Source organism: Rhamphochromis longiceps, linkage group LG13, assembly GCF_057381845.1.
Source record: "Rhamphochromis longiceps isolate RC_006_pf linkage group LG13, R_longiceps_female_GT1.1, whole genome shotgun sequence".
Taxonomy (NCBI): domain Eukaryota; kingdom Metazoa; phylum Chordata; class Actinopteri; order Cichliformes; family Cichlidae; genus Rhamphochromis; species Rhamphochromis longiceps.
In genome coordinates, this window is record NC_140569.1 from 15,618,852 (window position 1) to 15,634,473 (window position 15,622).

The 15,622-nt window shown below is 39.1% G+C and overlaps 1 protein-coding gene across 1 annotated transcript in view; it reads right to left on the minus strand.

The window, feature by feature from the left end:
- Positions 1-13,032, minus strand: part of LOC146655540 (protocadherin-15-like) — a 218,506-nt gene extending 205,474 nt beyond the window's left edge. The window contains exon 1 of the mRNA XM_085427953.1: positions 12,586-13,032. The gene's annotated coding sequence lies outside the window, so the exon portion shown is untranslated. The remainder of the gene's footprint in view (positions 1-12,585) is intronic.
- Positions 13,033-15,622: the final 2,590 nt, after the last annotated feature.

Consider the following 15,622-nt stretch of genomic DNA (forward strand, 5'->3'; position numbering starts at 1 on the left):
CGCATGACTCCCTCACTTCCCTTAAAACACTCCACAAAGAAAAGCTCAAGGAATCTTAGAGACGAATTGAAAAGGTTCAGTTTAACTTCGACTTCTAGACTCCTTAATCTTCAGTGACTCTAGTAACTACTTTAAGCTATAACATCCGTAAATCAGGGTGAGGGTGGGGCACTAGCCACCCCCTAAAATTTGCTGCTACCCCCGCCTGGCAAGACTGTCCTATGGTTTCTAATAAACATGAGCACAAGAGAGAGGAAGTCACCCTACAATTAGTTGAAACACTAACTTGTTATTTACTCCTGCTTAAAACAGATTATTTTGGATTTCAAAATTTTATTTGGTTTTCATATGGACCCATTTTCCACTTTAATTGCAGGAAATTAACTAGGCATATAATTCTCTCTCTCTCTCGCCGGGCACATTTTTCAAGTAATAATAATAATAATAATAATAATAATAATAATGGATTGCATTTATACAGCGCTTTTCGGGACCCCTCAAAAGCGCTTTACAATGCCACTATTCATTCACTCTCACATTCACACACTGGTGGAGGCAAGCTACAGTTGTAGCCACAGCTGCCCTGGGGCAGACTGACAGAGGCGAGGCCGCCATATCGCACCATCGGCCCCTCTGGCCAACACCAGTAGGCGGTAGGTGAAGTGTCTTGCCCAAGGACACAACAACCAAAACTGTCCGAGCCAGGGATCGAACCGGCAACCTTCCGATTACAAGACGAACACACAACTCTTGAGCCACGATCGCCCCGTAATCTATATATTTGACAACAAGATAAAACTGAAAATTCTGTTTTTTGTGTCCCACCACAATATTTTTAGAGGCCCCCAAATGGCCAACCCTATGAGAAAATTCTGGAGGGTCCACTGTTGACAAGCATAGAGAAGTTGTGTGGTTTATACTGGCTAAAAAAATAAGATAACCACAAGTTTTGGCTATTCCTAGTCTAGAACACTTTACTACCAAGAGACATTAATTGATTAATTAACAAGCTGTGCTGAGCCTGAAGACAGATTTTCAGTGTCATTAAAAATACTGTGGCACTGTTTTTGTCACGGTTCTGGGTCCGTTGGACCCAGTAGTTTGAGTTTTATTATGTTTTAGTTTGCATCAGGGATTGTTTTCTTGTTCTCTTGTAGTGTTGATGATGATGATGTTTATTATTTGAGTTTCATGTTTCTGTGGTGTTTAGGATTTGTTCTTCGGTTGTGTCTGCTTAGTATTTGTCTAGCTCCATGTGCCATTGTCTGTCTGTCTCTCTGTCGAGTTTGTGTCTTAGTGTGATGGTTTCTTGTTCCTGTTTTATTGTGATGGTCTGCGTCTCATGTGAGTGTGTTCAGTTTTACCTTTGTCTCGTCTTGTGATCATTCCCAGCTGTGTCCACCACCTGTGTGTAATTCCCCTGTGATTCTCCGTGTATTTAAGTCATGTCTGCCGTCATTGTAGTTGCTGGTCCGTCTGTGTATTCCACCCTGCGTCATCTGTGTGTTTCCCTGCTGTCAACCGCTAAGTGTTTCTGCTCATGTTCAGGTTCGTGTTCTGTAGTTAGTTTGTTCCCAGTCTAGTTAGTCATAGCTCCCTTTGCCGTTTGTATTTACTTTCATGCTCAATAAACCACCTTCACGACTGCCTGCGTTTGGATCCTCCTTCATTGCCTCCACACGGCTCACCTCACTCGCCGTGACAGTTTTTACCCGATTCATTATTACAATAAATTATTCTCAACACCAAACCTCATCCAGAGCAAGTTCTGTAGAGTTTCAGTTTAAAAATCGTCTGGAAGCAGCACATTTTCACTAATTCTTTTCCAAACAACATTCAATCAGTGCAATAAAGATTCTCCACTGAAGAAGTGCAGAGTGTTTTATAAAATACTACCAAATGCTATCAAAAGAAGCTATGCAGGTGGTTATGAAGAAGTGTTTTTATGCTTGATGTTTTTATGCTTGATTCCAATATACTGAAAATAAAACTGAGTTTTTTGGCACAACTTGACCTACGTCCAAAGGTGCACGGAGGAAAAATAATGGTCTAAAGAAGACAAAGCTCCAGCAAAATGTATCGTATAAGGAACAGATTTATAACTTGACTAATGTGTTTCAACCTGTAGCCGTCATCAAAGTCATAGAGAAATGGATTGCAGACAGGATTGTAAACACCATAAATACCCGAGTAGAAAAAAAATGAATCCTAATGAGAAAATTTAAAACAACCAATCATACAGGTCCAGTACATCTGTTCACCAATCCACTCAAGTGTGTGATTACACAGAAAAAACTAAGTAAATAAAATAAACAATAAAAATTACATCCAGTATATTTATCCACGAATGGAGCACCAGCAAGGATGTGCTGGACATATGGTCATGTGATATAAGGCTAGCTGGTTTTTCTTTCTGCAATATAGTTCTTGGTGATCCTGCTGAAGGCTATAGCCCCATTGGTCAAGTTTAGCTGTATGTTAGCATTAAAAGACAAGTTTCCCATTCTTTTTTAAAATACTGTTGGAACAGCAGCTAATAGAAGACAGATTTGAAAGCTGATCAGTATATTTGCCGACTATTCACCACCAAAATTAATTTTCACTTTGGTGCTGCCAAAAACCTGATGTGATCTTCACATGTCCATCATTAGACAACGGGGGCAGAGACACCTCACCTGAATGCACTGATGAGTCAACCGATCATGCCTTGGGATTGTACAGATGGGAAAGCAACTGATTAAAAAAATAAAAACAAAAATACAGCACTGCAACCTTATGAGTCTCTGATCATGACATCAGAGCAAATCAGAAGAAAGTCATCAGTTAAGTTTATCAAAATTACAACACCTTTAAGGAGTGCTTATTGCAGGGCAAATATATATTTTTTAGTCCCACATTGGTTTCAATCAAGTCAAACTACTTCATTTTGACCCAATTAGCTGTAGACATCAAAACAATAACATCCCCTTTTATGATGAGTGGGTTTAGTTTTAGATGTTTTAGATCTTAGATATAAAGACATTAGTTGTCTTAATAGTAGTATTAACTTAGAATTTGTGTTTAAAAATAAAATTCTTAATTTTTTGATGTCCAAGTTCTGAATTGTTTTTTTTTGTTACATACTAAAAAAAACAAAACAAACAAAACAACTTTTAAAGGCTTATTTAGCTGAAACTTGAGAGAAAAGCGACGCGCTAACAAGCCCTTTTCTGCATGCAGCTAACAGCTGGATATTGTTTTCATGCAGAGAAATAGACTGAGGCCCTCTAGCAAGATTATCTTTTGAGACAGCTTAAGACAATATTTGCATACAGCACCAGAGCAATGAAAGTAAACTTTTATTTTTTGTCAAGAAAGGTCTGACAGCTAGTACTCTCATCTGAATATGTGGCATTGTTACTGTATGAATATTTGTACTTCAATTTAAGTTGTCAATCACACAAACCAACAACACAAAAAAAAACAAAAAAGAAAAAAAAAAAACATTGTTTTGGTAATCAAATTGTGACACAAGTTTGACTTTTACACCTTTATCCCCAGCTTAACGATATGTGCCTCGTAAACATTTCTGTTATACAAAATGTTCCTTTTATGATACATCTTTTCATTTTAAACACATTTGGTAACTTAGAATAATTTTGAGGAAATCTACAAAAGAAAATACACATTAATGCGCATCACCACATCTGTATGTGACATGTAAATGTGATATGTAAAGGTATTGCTGGAGGTGACAGAGTTGAAGATGTTAAGACTTTCTCTGGGTGTGACTAGGAGGGACAGGATTAGAAATGATTATGTCAGAAGGACAGCTCAGATTGAATAGCTTGGAGACATTCAGAGAGGTGAGGCTGAGATGGTTTGAACATATGCAGCGGAGGAAGAGTGGATACCTTGGACAAAAGATACTGACGATGGAGTTGCCAGGCAGGAGGAAAAGAGGAAGACAATTGAGAGGGATCGGGGATGTAGTGAAGGACGAAACGCTAGGTATAGGGTGAGATGGAGAGAGATGATCTACCGTGGCCACCTCTAAAGTAGGCAGCCAAAAGAAGGAGGATAACATCTACTGTATGTCTGTCATGTATACAGTCAAAGCTGGTTCTTGGTCAGTGCAACTTTTCCTCCCCACTCAAGCATCATTTTTTTGGGTGGGTTTCCTTTCATTCCTCTTACTTTATCCAACTCCCTCCTTCTCTCCCGCTCCTTTTACACAAATTCAAAGCACACATAAAAGGAGGGAGGTGGAAATACATCATTTACTGCTCCGCCTTCATTGATGGCATACAACATCAAGTGTTCAGAGCTCCAGCGGAAGAGACCTTAACATTACCTGTAAATGCTGAAGCTTTAGTTCTTGCGTTGTTCATGTTTTCTCTTTTAGTACTTTGTCTGACTTTATTTGTGTGAGGATTTATACTTAAGGGCTATGAATTTAATTTGACCGCCACATAATTCCCTCACAGGGGTATTGTATTACAGCTTCGGACTTTTATAAACTTTGCTATTGAGTAACTCTGCATTGCAATGCACATTAATGTACTAAAATCAACTGATTGAACTATTTTCACCTCTTTGTCGGCTAGTAAGGGACCTGCTCAATCTACCACTGTGGAAGACTGTACGCCCCACATATGTAACTTGAGAATTACTTTAAACTACTGTATGCATTTTGTTTTCACATTAACAACCACTTCAATATTTATTCCAGATTCAATATTTAATGTGTGTTCCAGCTCATTGTTTTACAGTCATAGATCAGAGACCTCAAGGAGTTATTTTTATAATGCTGAATGAGTAAACACTGAGTGTGCACAGCATAGCATGCTTGAACTAACCTTTCAATAAAAAAGAAAAAAGTTAACAAAAAAGTGCCTATATACATACACACACACACACACACACACACACACACACACACACTAATTCTAAGCTAAAGCTACACTGTCTGTTTCTTTCCTTTAATTGCTATATATCCTATAACTTTCGAAATCAACTGATGTTGATACAAAACGTCTAAGATTTCAGTACACACAAATATTCTCTGAGTAGTTTTGACTTTTGTGAATCTTACTAAATGTGTCTTCAAAACAGAAAACCACTCACTCACTTGGAAAGAAGAAAAATATCAGACCATTTCATTCTTGTCCACAGAAACACTGAATGGATTCTCACTGCTTTTAGAAGACAGTATGAGTGTCTTCTGGTTAAAAAAAATGCTCCTAATGGCACTGCTCTGTTCGTTTCACTCGTGTTTTTGCTATATAAATAAAGCAGACATCTCAGGTCAGAAGCCACTAATCTATCACCAATTTGCCTCATGATCTTTGACTTTCACCAACAATATGTGCACTTAAGCACATTTAAACAACATTTAAAGGTTGCTGCTTTGCCATCATTCTCCTTGAGGAATTTACTTGGGTCCAGCATTACTTTTTCACAAGCTATTCAAGAACTTTAGAAGAATCAATGGTCTTTTTTGCTCTGCTGTGAGCTTAACTGAATGCTTTGTATGCAGACAAGGTTTTCATAATTGTCTCATCTGGGGCGACCTTATAAACAATCAAATTAAAAGACGAGGCTATAATCAGATATAACTGATGTTGACAACTCAGAATAAAATAAATAGATGCTTGCCTCAACAGCAAAGAGGATTTTCCTCTGTGCCCAGCAGTGCTCGAGTTTACAGAGTGGCATTACTCTTTTTTCCTGCAAGATGCTACTGAATGCAAACAAAGCACTGAATTTTAAGCCAGTCAAATAGTACAGTGCACATTTTTGCGTCGTTGCTTTTGAATAAGTTACCGATGTCTATCTCTGAAATAAATGTAGATTTGGTCTTCAGAATATACCGCAGTTTACATGCAACTATTTTAAATCCTAAACATATAAATAATCAATAATAATGTAATGTAAGAGTAATTTTTCATTTCAACACATAGATAAAACATCACTGACTGACAATTATTCAACTGGACTGAGAATAAGAATAAATTTAAATTAAGCAGCTGAGCTTATGTGGAGAGGTTGGTGATGTTTAACACGATCTGCTGCTTAAATGCTATAAGTATATGGGTATTTTTAGCAAATTTTTCATGTAGACTGGTGAGAAAATTTTAAATTGAAGTATATTAGTCTCTAATTTATACCATGTCAATTACCATAATCTGTGATTAAACCTTCATTCGATGGAATTACATGCATTTACAGACCTGAAATAGACATTCAAGAAAAGATATCTATGCATCTGTGTCTTCAAAAAGGCATAAAATACTTAACTGGCTTTAGCATGTTGTCTTGTGTGTGTGTTGGACATTTCCAGTCTAGATGTTTCAAATTGTGTATATTCTGAAAGAAAGATCAGGCATAAAATTCTGACCACTGACAGATGAAGTTAATGACACTTTTTATCTCCTCAATGTGACACCTGTTAGTGGGTGGGATATATTTAGGGAGCAAAGGAGTATTTTGTTGCTGTGTTAGAATGAGTAAATAGGTAAGCACAAGGATTTGTGAGAGTCTGACAAGAGCCAATTTGTGATGGCTGGATGACTGGGTGAGAGATCTCCAAAACTGCAGCTCTTGTGGGGTGTTCCTGGTTTGCAGTGATATCTGTCAAAGTAGTCCAAGGAAGGAACACTGGTGAACCAGTGACAGGATCATGAGTGGTCACTGATACACGAGGGGAGTAAAGGCTGTTAGTGCTGGTTCTGATAAAATGGTGTAGGAATACAGAGTGCGTCACAGTTTTATGAGTATTAGACTCTATAGTGTCAGATCAGTGAGGTTGCCCATGCTGACCCCTGCCCACTGCTGAAAGTGCCAACAACGGGCATGTGAGCATCAAAACTATACAACAGAGCAATGGAAAAAGGTGGCCTGGTCTGATGAATCATGTATTCTATTACATCACGTGGATGTCTGGGTGTGCATAGTGCTTACCTGGGGAACACCCAGCACCAGGATGGAAAGAAGGCAAGAAGAGGCAGTGTGATGCTTTGGACAACCTTCTGCTGGGAAACCTTGGGTCCTACCTTCCATGTGGTTGTTACTTTGAGAAGTACTACCTATCCAAGCACTGTTGAAGACCACGTACAGCAGTGGTGCCCAACTCCAGTCCTCAAGGGCCGGTGTCCTGCAGGTTTTAGATATCACCCTCTGTCAATACACCTAAATCAAATGATTAGCTCATTACAAGGCCTCTGGAGAACTTCAAGACGTGGTGAGGAGGTAATTTAGCCATTTAAATCAGCTGTGTTGGATCAAGGACATCTAAAACCTGCAAGACACCGACCCTTGAGGCCTGGAGCAGGACACCCCTGATGTACAGCCTTTTTATTGATGGCTGCGGCCTCTTTTAGCTGGATAATGTTCCCTGCCAAAGCAAAAATGGCTCAGGAATTGCTTGAGGGGTACAACAATGAGTTTTGGTTGTTGACTTGGCCTTCAAATTCCCCAGACCTCAATCCAATTGAGTATCTGAGGGATGTGCTGGACAAACAAGTCCGCCTGATGCAGGCCCCACCTCCCAACTTACAGGACTTAAAGCATCTGTTACTAACACCTTGGTGCTAGATACCACACCTTCAAAGGTTTAAGGAAGTGCATGCCTCGATGAGTCAGGGCTGAGTTAGCAGCAAAAGGGGGACCAACACAATATTAGGCAGGTGGTCATGATCGGTGTATTTATACTTGATCTGAACCGATGCTTCTCCTAGAATAGTTTGTTTACATTACCAATTACAATTGCCAACAGAACCAATGGAAGCAGGTAGAGTTGTTTTATTGGCTTTTCACCAAAAGTCATGTAACCCTGGCAACAAACCACACAAAGACGGATACAGAAACAAGCAGCCAAGACCCAAGTATGTTCCTCATTAGGACATGCTAGAGAGTGCACATTTGCCATAACGACTGCACTTTACAGTATGATGTTAAAGTACAGTCATTTTCTATTTATGGAGGTTGCCACTTTGCACCTAAATGGGCAGGTCTTTAAAAAGAAGTAAAAAAATTGACCAAAGTGAGTATTTTTATCATGTCAATTACATTAGCCGTTTTTCTACTGTGATTTGAACCATTGCGACCGACAACATTATGTGTTTACATAGTATAGAATAGATTAAAATAGCTCTTTTGTTTTTTTTTTTTTTTTTTTTGAAATTCATTGAACTGAATCTCTTCCCATAGTACAGAGAGAAGAATAGGTGATGTCAAGGGTGGGCGTGGTCAATATAACAATCTTTCCTATGGAATCAGCTATTGTGAATATCAATGAGAGAGGGAGTCACACTGATAATATGCTGTTCTGCCCTCACCACCTGTTGCAGGTCATTTCTTAGGCCTGGGCACCATGTACAGTTAGTTAACCATTCAGGAGGTAAATGAAGGGGGGGGGGGTTGTTACTTTAAATTTACAACGGGCCCACCAGCAGGCCCATTTTACAAGCACTCTTTAAATGACTGTAATTCTGTTACTGTTCCTCTTTTTTAAGTTACAGAACTAGTTATTCCAGATGGAGTAGATGATGGGCCTAAGGAAGCTCCCCTGTGGTGTGCCAGTGTTCAAGATGAGAATAGAATGATGGGTGATCTCCCATCCTGGGATCTGTTACTCAGGAGGTAAAGTATCCATATGCACAGTGAACTGCCCTTAGTGTAGGGGGTTAACAGTGCATTCACCTCACAACAAAAGGTCCCTGATTTGTGACTGGGAAGAATCGTAAAGTCAACTTTATACAGAGTGTCACAAGCTAGTGCGCAATCCCTGCTGGTCCCAAACTCAGAGAAACAAGCAGGTTGCATTTCATGAAAAAGTTGTAATTGTAAATGCAAAATTTGATGTTACTGACACTAGAATGTATTTCTAGAACCTGTTTCTACTGTAACTGGGAACACTAAACAAAGATAAATACTATTACTGAAGTGTGATATGAAAACATAGTGACAATATTATCTGTCTACACCTACAAATGCTGAAACAAATGTTTAGTCAAACTATTGTGATTGTACGGTAATCTGCTTCCTTCCTGTCTATTTGCCTTTTCACAAAAACATTTATTTTGAGCTGAGGTAAATATTGATTTATGCTAATAGAATTTCAGTCAGCAAGCATACGGACACTTGCAAACACCCTCACAAAAATCAAGAAAATAATTTGCATATCTGCCTCTGTCAAACGTCCCCCCTCAAAACTCAGGCTGACAGTGTTTTCATGAGAGAAATGAAAATATATATATTTCTTCTATTTATATGTTTCTTCCAAGGGTAAATGCTGAAGAGAAATGTTGCTTAAAGATAACCTAAGGTTAATAAGTTAAACCAATAGTGGAATATGCTAATTAGACTGGCATCAAGTGAATAGGAAAGTAATCCATCTTTCATCCTGTCAGGCTGGGACATCAACAGCATTATAAACATTCAGTTTTAGCTTCTCAAAGTTGCCATTAAAGTTTTGTACTGGTGGTACAATTGCCAATTCAATAAGGAGAGGAGACCATTATTCAGATTCCTTATTACTCACAGACACAACTGATGAGGGTTTCTTATGGAGGAAAAGTTCCACATGGCTTACACTCAAACAATCAGACTGGGGAGCTAATCAGCACAACTCTTATTCCTCTGTTGATCAGTATACTTCTCAAAGGCACTGAGGTCATTATTTTTGAAGGGACGGACTTCATTTCAACACCAATATATTCTCAGTGATTCCAATCAAAAGTTTGGTATTCCTAAACATACCGGTACTTATCTGACCTTCCATCCATCCTCATGAGGCCAGTTCCTGGAAGTAGTTACTGTACTCTATACATTCACAGATTTTACAAGGTGAAAGCACTAGAGCTTAGAAATCAAAATGCCCCTCAGCACTGGGTTAGATTTTACTATACATAATCTGACTGCACTCGCAACTGCTATGAGGTCTGTCTGTTAAACATTTTTAAAAAGAGATACAACACATTTACAATTAACCAACCTGCTACCAAACAAACTGTTCTTATCTGAGAGACAGAAATCCATGAACAGAACAGGTCTCTGTGTTCCCCGTGTTTGAGATAAGAGGACTGAAAGAACATGAGATGGAAAATAACTGAATAGATGTGCAGGGAGTTTTTCATATTCATATCGAATATGAGGTTATTAATTTGGAAACTATTGGTGCTGCAACATGGAGATAACTTATATGCAATCATCTTCTCCCTTCATGCTCCAATGGGGTTCTGGACATGGCTTTCCACTCGAGCTGCTGGCCACAACAGTTAGTCAAACCCTACAACGACCTAATGCAGCTATGAAATTGTCTCTATGAATTTTCATCACTTTAAGATTTAGATAATGAAAAGTTATATTCTAAATGTGTAGATCACAGTCCCCCTGGTCCTATTCAAAATGAACAGAAAAATCTCTTCCAGATTTGACCAGTGTAAACTTTTATAGATATGCAGATATAAGTCCTATACATTCAGGCCACTGAGTCTCACAGCATAAACATAAATATATTTATTGTGAGTATGCATGTAGATAAATTAACATTTCAGCAACAAATCTGAAAGATGCAATAGTTAAACCGAAAGGGGAAAAAAATCAAAAGGGGAATCTGTGCTGTGCTCAGAGTGGAGTCCTCCTACTGCAGCAACTCGTAAGCTATTGCACCTCTGTGTGTCAACTTCCATGGCAGTCTTCAAAAATTACCCTTATTTGTTCATCTCCTCAGATAAATTTCTTTGTTACTCCCCTGTGGTTGTTTGTTTGTACTCATCCCCCCCCATCATTTCTACCTGACACTGACTACCGGCAGGCATTACTTGCTGCTTTGTTGAGCTCTGTTACTTCTTTATTTCCCAAAGCCGTGGATGACTTGTCTCTCCCTCACCAGCCTGGACAGAAAGCTGCAGAGCATTGCAATTTCATGCACCCATAACAGATATGACCCATGTGTGTCCATGTATGATCCACATGCACATAGTATTGTTGTATCTGATGAGAAGTTGTATCATTTCAAAGCTGACACGCAGTTCTCTTGTTCAAGATTTTTATTTTATATTTTGGGCCTGCTAAGACAGAATTAAAGGAAATGAAAGACTTTTGGATCTATCAAATTACATCTGTTAACTATTAAATTCCTGCGTAATACAAGTAATACTATACAAGATAAACTGTCAATCAAAAAAAATAGTCTAAGCTATTTTTCTGATTTCCATGCAACTCTCGTGCAGTGGATAGAAATACATAGACTGTTTGCCTTTACTGTGAGATCACACCTTTAACGTTCAATAAATGGACATTTAGTGTCTTTTTCAAACCAGCTTTCAACCCTTTTCCATACACCTCAATCATCAGATGCTATCCCACTGAGCGAGCCATGACAATGGGCTGCCTATGGAGCAGGGCATGGGCAGAATATCAATAGCGTCTGGCTGGCCTGAGCCACGCTACTCTTCATCTCTCATTTCCCAAATGTGCGCCTCTGGAAAGAACAGGCCAAACCCCAGACTAATGAAGATATCCTGCAGCAGTATTTTTTTAAAGTGTTCCCTACACACTTCTAGGGCATTACTATCTATACCTGTAGATACTAGAAGCTGGAATACACAGGGAGGAGAAGATAATCATTTTCTTGACATTCAAAGTAAGGAGGATTATGTACACACACTACCAATACATTTTTATCTCACCGAATCATTCCTTCCAGAGGAATATCCCTAAATCACCAACAAGCCTTCGCACAATCAAATAAAGAAATGTATCAGACTTGGGCATTAAGTTTTTGCAAATGGTACTCTGACTAAATACAGAAATAGTCCCAGTCATACTACAGAACCCTATACACTGCCCCTAAGAACACACTTTGCTGCATCCATTTTATTAAGTTATAGAGTAAACTAATTACAATATTTAAGCTCTCATACGACGGTATCTATTGACTCTATGCAGCTCAAGAAGTGCCCGTCTGATGATACAGAGGTTTTCAGCTCTACAAGCCAGACTCATGACATGCACGTTTTCTTGTTTTATGGTGATCCCAAGACCAAACACACCTCCTTTTAGCTCCTGGGAGGAAAAATGTCACGATCCAACTCGCACGTGTTACGTGTACCGTACATTAGTGGTACTCGGAAGAAATAACCCCGCAATCTTTGATGTTCCTTTCAGAGTAGGTAGAGGCATCTTTAGTAATGATACCAAGAATGTACTAATGCAGACTAAAATGCGAATCCCTTAACTATTGATCCTCTCCTCGGGTGCACGTTCTGCAAATTACATTTAGCCTTATGCTTTGAGCTTTGGATATACAGAGCGTTTGAGTAATCTGACGTGATAAGCTTGTAAAATGCCGTGCCTGGTGCCTGGGTAAAGCTGTGCAACATACAATATGAGTAATAATCCTTCACCATTAATTTAATTGTTTTCGACAAAAAATATTCAAAACGAATGCGATTGCGTCTACACGTAACAAGCTATAACGGAGGATCAGACAAAAACTGTATGTGTGGAGACTGATTTTTTTACATCTTGTACAACTTCACATACTGAATCCAAACAGCCTGAAGAAAACTCAAAAGTGACCAAAATTGATCCCCTTACCTCACGGGCGCAGCCGCTGTATTCCAAGTGCACCAAAGGTCATTGCGCAAATTTTCAGAGGACAAGATGCAGGAGTGGTGAGAAGTAGGTTACACTGCACAATACCTAATCCGGTTGTTAGTGTCCTTCAGACGTGGTCAACCCACTAATCTTCAAAAAAGTGAAGGGGGTCGGAGGGTTCCGGGTGCAGACGCTCCGCTTATAATCTTGCCACTTATGCGTGTGGCTCACTTTCTCTTGCGCCGATGTCAGTTAAAGTTGTCCGTATTTCTTTCACGAACACAGATGCACATGAACAAAAGCTGCGAATGTTTCCCTGTGCAAAAGAAGAAAGGGTCAACGAGGTCTTCAGCGAAGCCTGTTTACCATTCCTGACAGGTGGCAAGTCCTGCCACCCGCTGAAAAGATCCACACATCACCTAACGGAATGTGGAGACGGCTGAAGCCATAAAGCGAATCTCCGGGCAGATTACCCGATGAGTTGTGTTGGTTTTTACCCATTTCCTCGTTTCTTGCGCTCTGGCGCCACCCAAAGTTGGAGTCCAAGTGTCCAGGATTCCCAAATGTGCTGCCCTTTAACAAATTTAGGCCACGCAATTGGAGCTGAAAAGATGAAGATTTTGAGACACAGTACCAGTGATGATGTTTTTTGTTTTGTTCGGTGCAGGTTTTGACATTTGGATTCATTCTAACATCAGGTATCAAATCAGAGCATCTGCATATCGGTAACATTAAATTAATCGAAAACTTCCTTCATCCCTACTAAACGTCCTCACTATAGTTAAAGCTGTGCACCCCAGGATGCTTCTGTCACAACTAGTTTTCCCAGCTGGATATCCCGCACTGCAGGGCTGCTGCTTTTTCTTCCGTTTGCTCTCACTTTACTGCCTCACCGTTTGCGCCGGTTCCCAATTAACCCAATTAGCTTCCGAGATAAAAGGCAATACTTCCCTTTGTTTTTAAGGCCAGCTCTCAATTTCTGATTTCCATTTCCTCTTTGTTTTCTTCATTTATTTTTCATGGTTATGTCTGAAATTTTTACCTCCTGATAAACAAAACATCCAACACTTTGCTTTCTTTTCACTTCTGGCATCTGAATCTTAAATTCAAACCTAATCCCAATCAGACACAATTTAAAAGCTAAAAAATTCCTTATTTATTTCGTTGTAAATTGTACATAAAGCCGAACTGGAATTATTCTAGTCTCCTACAGAAATCGACTTCTGTCTTGGGATCTCAGAAATCCCAGCTACAAAACGTGCTGGCAGTTTTTATGCAAAGCTGAATCTACAAATTTCAAAGCAGTCTATTTGTTTTCACTCTCTCCTTAACTATTATTATTTTTCTCTCACAGGTCATAATATCAATGCTTCTGGGTCATTTCTATTTATCACCTTCATTAAAATATGCAAAAATATGTGGAATGGAGAGCCTACTTCAAAATGATAATAGTAGCTTTTAATAGTGCCACTGAAAGGAAGAGTATAGCTATTATTTATACTTATTTAAGACACCTAAAAAATGTTGTATTACAGCCAGAGTCAACAAAGCATGAGTTCAGTATCCTTAACACTGACCTTTTATTGTCTCTGGGCTTATATAAAAGGGATTAAATGAGACTTCACAGACTTGTGTAAATGTGCTTTTTAAAATTTTTCATTTTATGTTTGAAAAAGAAGGAATAAGAAGAGATATTTTTTAGCATGCACTGCCCCTAAGTCTTGACAATCTGCATAGTATGTCTCTATCTGGCAGGGCTGGATAGATAGATCAGTTGCAATTTGTTCCTGTCTTTTCCGTAAATCTCATAAGCAGAGTGAAAACACCCTCAGTATCAAGTGTATTAGATGTAAGTGCTGAATCTGCATGCGAGATTGCATAGTATAACAATGCCTACATGCCCAAGACTTTTCTCAGCTTATCTTACACTGATCCCATATAAGCCCTGATCTGGAAATCTGCATGCAGATTTCATCAGCATTTATAGTGTTTTCTTCACACAACTCTTGAATATCCTGCAAAGATAAAGAAGATTAGGCCTAAATAGAGAAGGAAAGCTGAGGTCAAAATTCACCTGCAAAAACGGGAGAAAATAAATACGACAAGCAGAAAAAACAACTCCTCCGTAAAAGACTATTTAAATTCAAAGTTAGCAAAACTACCACTGGTGTCTGCTATCAAAATTAGTAAGTGATATATTGTTGGCTAGTTAGTATTAGTCCAACCATAAACAGACCCAAAGCCAATCAAACAATTATACAAAAAAGGCCACAAAAAAGTAAAGTGAATATCAACAGATCCATGAAAACCAGAAAGCAATGCAAAGGAAAAAAGGAACAAAGCAACACAAAAGCACTTGAAATACACTTGAAATTCATTCAGGGGCATAGAGGGTCTGGGGGGCAAGAGGTAAACTACAACTTGAACATGATGCCAGCAATGTTCCCTCTAAGTGTTAGGCTGCGCGCGTGCGCAATTGTGCACTGCTGGCACGGTCTCTGCGCACAGAAAATCTGCGTTGCGCACAAAAAAAAATCTAACCTGAATTGAAATTAAAATTAAAACTTCAACAATTCTGTTTTGCAGTGTTAGTCAGTAAGTGACTGGCTGCTCCCATATGGGATTAGAACGATGCCAGCTTATCCCATAGTCCAGTCAATCACCGGTGTTTTAACTAGCAAAGCGGCGTGGCTGATGTGGAGTGAAGCCACTTTAATGACAACGTGTAGAACCGTTGGAGATGTGAGCAGGACAGACGGAACAATTGATGGAAAACGTGTGGACTTTATACCAGTTTTTAAATTGTGTTGATATGCCACGTTATGATAAAAATATATGCAATGTTTGGTTTTCTTCCTGAATACTATCGTTGTTTATATTTACTGCAGGAAGAAACGGTAAAAACGGCGTTTTATAAGGAAAACGCTCGAAAGCACTCTCCGCGTGTGAGCAAAACCAAAACCAAAACACCCCCACCCTTTCCGATATGAAAAAAATGGTCGATATGGAAAAATGTACCATATCGACCAATCAAAAA